The sequence below is a fragment of the Puma concolor genome, chromosome B4 (assembly GCF_028749965.1).
Source record: "Puma concolor isolate L17-30 chromosome B4, mPumCon1.1.hap2, whole genome shotgun sequence".
NCBI lineage: Eukaryota > Metazoa > Chordata > Mammalia > Carnivora > Felidae > Puma > Puma concolor.
The window spans coordinates 7,960,316-7,968,966 of NC_141673.1; the positions used below are offsets into that span (position 1 = coordinate 7,960,316).

The 8,651-nt window shown below is 45.4% G+C and overlaps 1 long non-coding RNA gene across 1 annotated transcript; it reads right to left on the reverse strand.

Moving 5' to 3' along the window:
- Positions 1–2,538: 2,538 nt before the first annotated feature.
- On the reverse strand, positions 2,539–8,479 carry LOC147578871 (uncharacterized). Its single transcript, XR_015253281.1, has 2 exons — positions 3,221–8,479; positions 2,539–2,762 (listed from the first exon to the last, which is right to left on the reverse strand). It is a non-coding gene; the product is annotated as an uncharacterized LOC147578871 (long non-coding RNA).
- Between the last annotated feature and the right edge of the window lie 172 nt (positions 8,480–8,651).

Sequence of the window (8,651 nt, forward strand, 5' to 3'; positions counted from 1 at the left end):
ATTAGAGTGAACTGGGTGGCCATTTCCATGGGGTGGCCGGGAAACCCTCCTTGGGAAGCTGATATAGTTCAGGCGAGTTCTAAGACTTGAAGAGGGCGGCCATGCAGAGATGTCAGGGGGAGACCCAGGCCAAGACCATAGGGTAGGTGCTGACTCCCTCCAGAGTGGCTGGAACTCTGTGAGCACCAGAAGGAACGACATTCTTTTTTTAAAAATTTTTTTCAAAGTTTATTTATGTATTTTGAGGAGAGAGACAGAGCACATGAGCGGGGGATGGACAGAGAGAGAGGAAGAGAGAATCCCAAGTAGGCTCCACAGCGCCAGTGCAGAGCCCAACATGGGGCTCGAACCCATGAACTGTGAGATCATGACCTGAGCCGAAGTCAAGAGCTGGACGTTTAACCTACTGGGCCACCCAGTTCCTCGGGGAATGGCATTTTTTTTTTTAATTTTTTTTTTCAACGTTTATTTATTTTTGGGACAGAGAGAGACAGAGCATGAACGGGGGAGGGGCAGAGAGAGAGGGAGACACAGAATCGGAAACAGGCTCCAGGCTCCGAGCCATCAGCCCAGAGCCCGACGCGGGGCTCGAACTCACGGACCGCGAGATCGTGACCTGGCTGAAGTCGGACGCTTAACCGACTGCGCCACCCAGGCGCCCCAGGGGAATGGCATTTTTAAATGAGGTCAGGCAGGAGGGCAGGGGCCAAGTCACCTAGAGATGAGTCAGCCTGGGTGAGAAGTTTCAATTTTTCTTAAGTACAATGGGACGCCATGGGCAGGTTCTTTAAAGTTAGTTAGATGTTGAAAATATTTAAAATGACCAGGCTAAAATCTCCAAACTGAGGTTAGCTTTGCCAACGGGCTGTGAATAATCAAAATCTATTTGGCCAAGGCTGCCCCCGCTGCAGAGAGCAGGGGTGGGCACTGCCTACTTGTGCTTCAGTGAGGCTCCAGTTTGGGGTTTCCATGATTAATCCCTTTTAGAAATCAACATATTATTTGTTCAGATATATTAATGCCCTCAATCCCTTTACAGTCCATTCTTGCCTGCCTGGGACCCACTTTTCCTCTCTCTGCCCATCTGAAATCCCAGCTCTGATCTGTTCAGTGTTAATTTCAGTGGGCAATCTAATTTTCTTTATCACCTTTCATGGTATCCCTAGTTATACCATTTTTTTCCTTATCCCTATTTTAGAAGTAAGGAACTCAAGCTCAGAACCTTGTTCAGAGTCACCTCATGTGATGGTCGCAGAGTCAGGATTTTAACCTAAGCTCATTTGATCTCTCACCGTAGGAAGACACCGGGCATCAAAAAGGCCTCAGGTCGAAATCTGAATCGCTGTGTAAAAATACACAGATAATGCCGGATACTCAGGAGGACAGGGGCTACAACGAAGCAAGAGGAGGTGCTTGCAAACTCAGATAAAGCAAGGAGAGAGACAAAGGCTCCAGAGCCTTATAGCTTCTGCCATCTTCATTGCAACACACAGCGGGTGGGTAATGAACGGAGCAAGATTGACAATGTAGCACAAGCAGCTAAATATAGTCTCAGGTGCCTCAGAGATGACCTGGGGTGGGAGTGGAGAGGAGGAGCCCCGCAACTGACTTTGTTCAAAAGCAAAGATCTGATGGGCGGAGCAAATAGGCTCCCCGCATCTATGAGAGCATTATGGACGTGCTAAATCCTGGGGATAAACCTTCAGCACGTTGAGTCACTGGTCTTCATAAATGGAACCTTCCGAGAACTGTAAACAGTTTAGTTGCTTAGGGGGCTCATTTCTTCCTTATTTCAAATGCAAGAGCAAACAACAAGAATACATGAAAACAGCTATAAATGACCCAGCATTTAATCCGCCTAACTGAAATCCCATTTTTACATGTGGTATATATTTTTTTTATTTAAAAAATTTTTAAAAATTTTATTTATTTTTGAGAGAGAGAGAGAGAGTGCAAGCCGGGGAGGGGCAGAGAGAGAGAGGGAGACACAATATTTTGAAGCTGGCTCCAGGCTCTGAGCTGCCAGCACAGAGCCCGAAACAGGGCTGGCATCCACAAACTGCGAGATCATGTCCTGAGCCAAAGTCGGATGCTCAACCGACTGAGCCACCCAGGCGCCCCTGCATGTTGTACGTATTTTTCTTTTTAATGTTGATTTATTCTTGAGAGAGAGAGACAGAACGTGAGTGGTAGAGGGGCATCGAAAGAGAGAGACACACAGAATCCAAAGCAGGCTCCAGGCTCTGAGATGTCAGCACAGAACCCGATACTGGGCTCAAACCCACAAACCGTCAGATCATGACCTGAGGTGAAGTCTGATGTTTGACCACCTGAGCCACCCAGGCGCCCCACATATTGTATTTTTTTTTTAAAGATTTTTGCAAGGCCCATGATGATTCAATTTCCTGTTGGCATCATGTAAGAAATGCTTTTCTGTGTTTCTTGGTTTTCACAGTTTTGGAAAATACCATTATTATTATATATTGTATATATGTATATACACATACATACACACACACACACACACACACACGGTAATTATTATACCATTCTTATTAGTGTTAGGTTGTTTCTGTGTCTCTATACCTTTTAAGCAATTGTATTTTCAAGATGTTCTGATGTTCAGTGAGATTTAAACATTAGTGGAATACAAAGAGAAATGGTTGGCTGATATAACTTCCTTCTTCCACTGTCTGCCATGTTCTCCAACAGCTATGGACAAATGGAGATGCCTTCTGAAGACTCTTGACAATCTAGAAGACCTATGGGACATGAGCTTCATGAAAGAGCAGAATCTTCAGATACTCTAGAACTGGGCCCCCCTGAGTTATTCTTTTTTTTTATTCTTCAGTATATGAAGTTTATTGTCAAATTGGTTTCCATACAACACCCAGGGCTCATCCCAAAAGGTGCCCTCCTCAATACCCATCACCCACCCCCCCAACCCCCCATCAACCCCCTGAGTTATTCTTTTATGATACTTTCTACTACTGCAGCTCCCGAATCTTGTAGGTGAGGGGATTAATGAACCCATTTCAACAATCCAGGCCTAGGCTGGCTTAAGGCCAATCTAGGCTCAAGGCCTAGACAGTGGGGGAAGAGGGAAGAGAGTGGATTTATGTGGAGCAAAACTGAAGTCAAAGAGATAAGACATGGCAGCCACACAGATATTGGGGATGAGGGCAAAAGTGGCATTAAAGACGACTTTAAAGTTTCTCACCTGTTTGACTAGATGGTAGTGTCTTTAAGCGAGATAGAGGCAATCCGTCACAGGAAGAGGAGTTTGGCAAAAAATAGAATGTTTAATTATCAAGGCATCTCAAAAAAGTTTAGTTCTCCTGTAAGTATAGGCTGATAGGTTCTACTTTTGTGTAATGGATAGTTTCATGTCTCAGAATCCAAAACGTAGACACAATTAGTTTGAAAAATTGCTACTCTGAGGTTACTCTGACTAAAGGGGACACTTCGGTGAAAGCAATCGTGCTGTTTCAGACTTCACCATAGAGATCTCAAAATGTTCAGAGAAAAGAGGAAGCCTCCACGATGGGGGCCCAAAAGGGTGGCAGGGGCCTAGTCTGTATTTAGAGGAGCCTGGAGGGGGACCTGCCTCTCAGGGCCAGTTCTGAGGTGAGGGACTAGGAGCTTGACTGGATTGGGTGGGAGATATTCTTGGAATATCAAGAAAATATCCTGGAAAGTCAAGCAAGGCCAACTGAAGCTACAACACAGCCCTGGGATCAGTCCAAAGGAAGGACTTGTGTGAGGCTGTAAGGGGATGTGCAGAACCAGGATATGCTGCCATGCAGTTATAGGCTGCATGAGGCTCTGTGTACCATGCGGTGAAGGCCCAGTTTAGGGGACGGGACAGCAGGCCTACAAGAATCCCAGGAAGGTGTTCTAACAGTAGGTCGAAAACTGATCCAAATAGAAAAGAGGGAGCATCTAAATAAAATAATGTCATCACCCAGGGAATCGACTCTCCAGTGGGTTCTGATTTGAAAAGAGCCTGATCAAAACATGGGACATGAACAAGGAATGGAAAAGATAGACCAAGGACTCTCAGAAGACTATTCTTTTGGCTGAGGAAAGGAGTAGAAAATGTCAGATGACATTACAATGAAATGATGAGCTTTTTAGGAGTGTTTTAAGAGTGAATAAAGAGGGGCACCTGGGTAGCTCAGTCAGTTAAGCGTCCAACTCTTGACTTCGGCTCAGGTCATGATCTCACATCTTCATGGGTTTGAGCCCCACATTGGGCTCTGTGATGGCAGCACAGAGCCTTCTTGGGACTCTCTCCCTCTGCCTTCCCCCACTCATGCTGTCTCTGTCTCTGTCAAAATAAATAAATGAAGTTATTTAAGAAAAAAGAGTGGACTGGAACAAAAAATTAAAAATAGCACTACCCTAAGACCCAGCAATTGCACTACTAGGTATTTATCCAAGGGATGCAGGGGTGCTGTTTCGAAGGGGCACATGCACCCCCATGTTTATGGCAGCACTATCAACAATAGCCAAAGTATGGAAAGAGCTCAAATGTCCATCGATGGATGAAAGGATAAAGAAGATGTGGTATATATCCAATGGAGTATTACTCGACAATCAAAAAGAATGAAATCCTGCCATTTGCAACTATGTGGATGGAACTAGAGGGTATTATGCTAAGTGAAATTAGTCAGAGAAACACAAATACCATATGACTTCACTCATATGAGGACTTTAACACACACAACAGATGAACATAAGGGAAGGGAAGCAAAAAAATAATATAAAAACAGGGAGGGGGACAAAACATAAGAGACTCTTAAATATGGAGAACAAACAGAGGGTTACTGGAGGGTTTGTGGGAGGGGGGATGGGCTCAATGGGGAAGGGGCATTAAGGAATCTACTCCTGAAATCACTGTTGCACTGTATGTTAATTTGGATGTAAAATTTAAAAAAATTAAAATAAAATTTAAAAAAAGAGTGGATAAGGAAAAGTTGTGGGGATGAGAGGGGATAATATTGAGAGTTGAGAACCAAATTGCTGACTGATTTTTCTAGCACAGCAGACACTGAAAGGATGTTGGAGAGTTCACAGCAACACCAGGCATGATGGGGATTTGGGCTCAGAAAACAGGCAGCAGCTGGGATCCCAGCCAACATTATGCCACAGAACCAGTTTGGGAAGGTGCTGGCTGTTGAGGCCGTTCAACACTGGGTGTCATAACCCATTCTGCTACCTGCACTGGGCCCTGGGTGCTGCCGGTGCTGCTGCCCACGGCCGTAATGGATGGCAGGGTGCATGTCTCTAGTGAAGGTTAGGTAACCTCCCTGGTTCCAGCTGCAAGGAAATTGGAGGAGCCAGGAACTGGGAGGTTCAAAGTCTATGATGGGAAATGACTTCTGCTTTCTTCAAGGTGGGGAATTTCTCAACCAGTGGAAGGGGCATCAGACCAAATTAAAGATTCACTTTGGTTTGTAGCCAAGAGACAAATGACAGTATGACCAGTTGGAGGGAACTGCAATCATCTTACTTATTTTTTAATTTTATTTTAGAGAGAGAGCACATGTGAGTGGGAGAGAGGGGCAGAAGGAGAGAGTCTTAAGCAGGCTCTGCGCTCAGCATGGAGCTCAACACAGGGCTTGATCCCACGACCCCAGGATCATGACCTGAGCCCAAATCAAGAGTCAGACGCTCAACTGACTGAGCCATCCAGGTGCCCCTGCAATCATTTTAGAGAAAAATGAAGAGGACCTAGACTCCATCCGTGGGAGTGGGAATGGAGAAGAGGGTACAGGTTTTAGTGAGAGCACATCTGTGGAATGAATAGTGTTTAATGGTTAATTAGACACAGGGGCAAAGAAGAGGAGAGCATCTAAAATGCTTTTTGAATGACTGTGGCTTCAGGAATTGGATGAGTGGCAACGCCATTAACCGGGAGAGGTCATCCGGGAGGAGGGTTATGTTTTGGGAAAATGGAAGGAAAGTCATCGTTGACCTGTTGAGTTTGAAGTGCCTGTGAGACACACAGCCAGGGATAGACAATGGACACATTTGGATACCACTATCCTAAAGACAGTTAACTATGCAGTGGTGTGCTGGTAACAACCGGCTCTCCACGGAAAGGAAGCTCTGATTTGTAGCATTTCCCAATTCCTGTGGTGTAAACACACCCACTGTGGCCAATTTCAAACTACCAACATGAGGTTACCAAAAGTGGATCTGGGAAGAGATGCGCACAGGCCGGTCTCAGGAGCCCACTGGAGGGTCTGGCCCGCTATTGTGACTCCAGGTGAGGATGCCGTCTCTCAGACAAAGCAAAACTTCAAGAATGGAATCTTCAGGGCAGACTGAGATAGAGGAGCCCTTCCAAGGCATAGGAGTTGAGAGAAGGAAAACCAAGAGAATGGGCACTGCAAGATCAAGCCCACGTCTGAGCCCTGTGGAGCTCTCCAGAATTAAGTTCCATATTCATTTGTTTTCCCAGGATCCTCCGGCTAGACTATGAGCTCTTTCAGGGGAGAGATTTAGTCTAACGCGGCTGTGTCCTCTGGGCTGGCACACAACAGGCACTCAGCAGTAATGTCACTAATATCTCAGGGAAGGTTCATGTCCACCAGTTTCACGAGGCAACACAAGAATAACGAGATGTCCGTTGCAAGATGTTTTGGCTCAAGGTAGGGAAAAAAACTCCTTAGCAAGTCTTGAAGTAGACACCTCTTGTGTTGTCTGTCTCCCATTCTTCTGGGAACGGCTACCCTCCATTCCGATGGGGGTTCTCAAGGCAGTCACTGTTGTCCACACGAACGTGCCCATTGGTCCAGGTATGGGCCCCTGACCCAGTTGGGATTTGGGGAATCTGAGCTTGGAGTGAGTCCCTCTCGCGTACGTAGCAGCTGTGGGAGAAGAGGCGGCAGTGTTGGCACTGTTTTCCTGCCATAGGAGGGGAGTCCTCGGAGAGGCAGAGAATCCCAGCAGTGCCTCCCCGGTTCCATTCATTCTCGGGTCCAACCGCATCCTTAGCCCTTTCTTCTGTTGTATTACATAGCCTCATACCCGCCAGTAAGTTTCCCTTACCTAAGCAGAAGCTGGATCTCTGTACTCTGCAGCCTAGGGTACTAATTAATACTCAAGCCGATCTCCCCAGATACGTAATGTCATCTGTGTGAAAAGCAATGTGTTCGCTATTGAAGTATTCACAGTTTGACCACTTGAAAGGGGTTTAGAAGAGGATGCTTCTGTTGAGGGAGATGGTCCTAAATTAACAGCCAACAATAGCAGCTACCTCCTTGTGAGTGCTTGCTGTGTGCCTGGTGCTGTTAGCTGAGCAAGGTGGGTTTGATCCAGGTTCATTAAGACCTCAAAGTTCTTAATAACTAAGCTAGATATTCTTAAACTTAAAAAAATTTTTTTGGGGGGCGCCTGGGTGGCTCAGTTAGTTAAGCATCCGACTTCAACTCAGGTCGTGATCTCATGGTCCGTGGGTTTGAGCCCCACGTTGGGCTCTGTGCTGACAGCTCAGAGCCTGAAGCCTGCTTCAGATTGTGTGTCTCCCTCTCTCTCTCTACCCCTCCCCTGATCATGCTGTGTCCGTCTCTCTCAAAAATAAACAATAAACATTAAAAAAGTTTAAGAAATTTTTTAATGTTTATTCATCTTTGAGAGCGAGAATGAGCGGGGGAGGGGCAGAGAGAGAGAATCTGAAGCAGGCTCCAGGCCCCGATGCGGGGCTTGAACTCATGGAGTGTGAGATCATGACCTGAGCTGAAGTCGGACGCTCAACCGACTGAACCACCCAGGCGCCCCTAGATATTCTTAAACTTTTTACTCTAAAGATCCCTAGATGATCTTAAAAATTGAAGACCTCAAAGAATTTTTGTTTTTGTGAGTAAATATCTACATTTACCATAATGGAATGTAAACCAAGAAATTAAAAAGATTAAAAGAACAAAAACCATCACATGTTAACATAAATATTTTTATTAAAAGCCACTATTTTTCAAAACAAAAAAAATTAAAGAGTGGCATGATTTTATACTCTGCATATCTCTTTTATATCTAATAGAAGACAGATGGATTCTCATGCCTGCTTCTTCATTCAGTGTGTTACTTTGGTTGAAGTTTGTAAGGAAAAGCTGGCCTCATACAGACATGTAGTGGAAAAGGAACTTCATGAATCTCCTGTAAGAGTCCAGGAACCCCCAGGAGTCCTCGGACCCTTGTTTGAGAACCGCTACAGTAAACTCGACTTTCTCAGCTGAAGACTACATGATCACCACTGAATTAGTTTTAGAACTGGCAATTCCTTCATCGCCAAGCCTTTTTTGTTTAATCTCTGCCCAACACGGGCGTAAACTCATGACCCCAACCAAGATGGAGTTGCATGCTCTACTGACTGAGCCAGTCAGGCGTCCCCATGGCTAAGACATTTTGAACAAATTACAAAAGATGGTGGTGACAGAGGCAACTTGAATTCTCTTTTTCAATTCCATTCTAAGTGACACCAATTTTCTTTTTTTTTTTAATTTTTTTTTCAACATTTTTTATTTATTTTTGGGACAGAGAGAGACAGAGCATGAACGGGGGAGGGGCAGAGAGAGAGGGAGACACAGAATCGGAAACAGGCTCCAGGCTCCGAGCCATCAGCCCAGAGCCCGATGCGGGGCTCG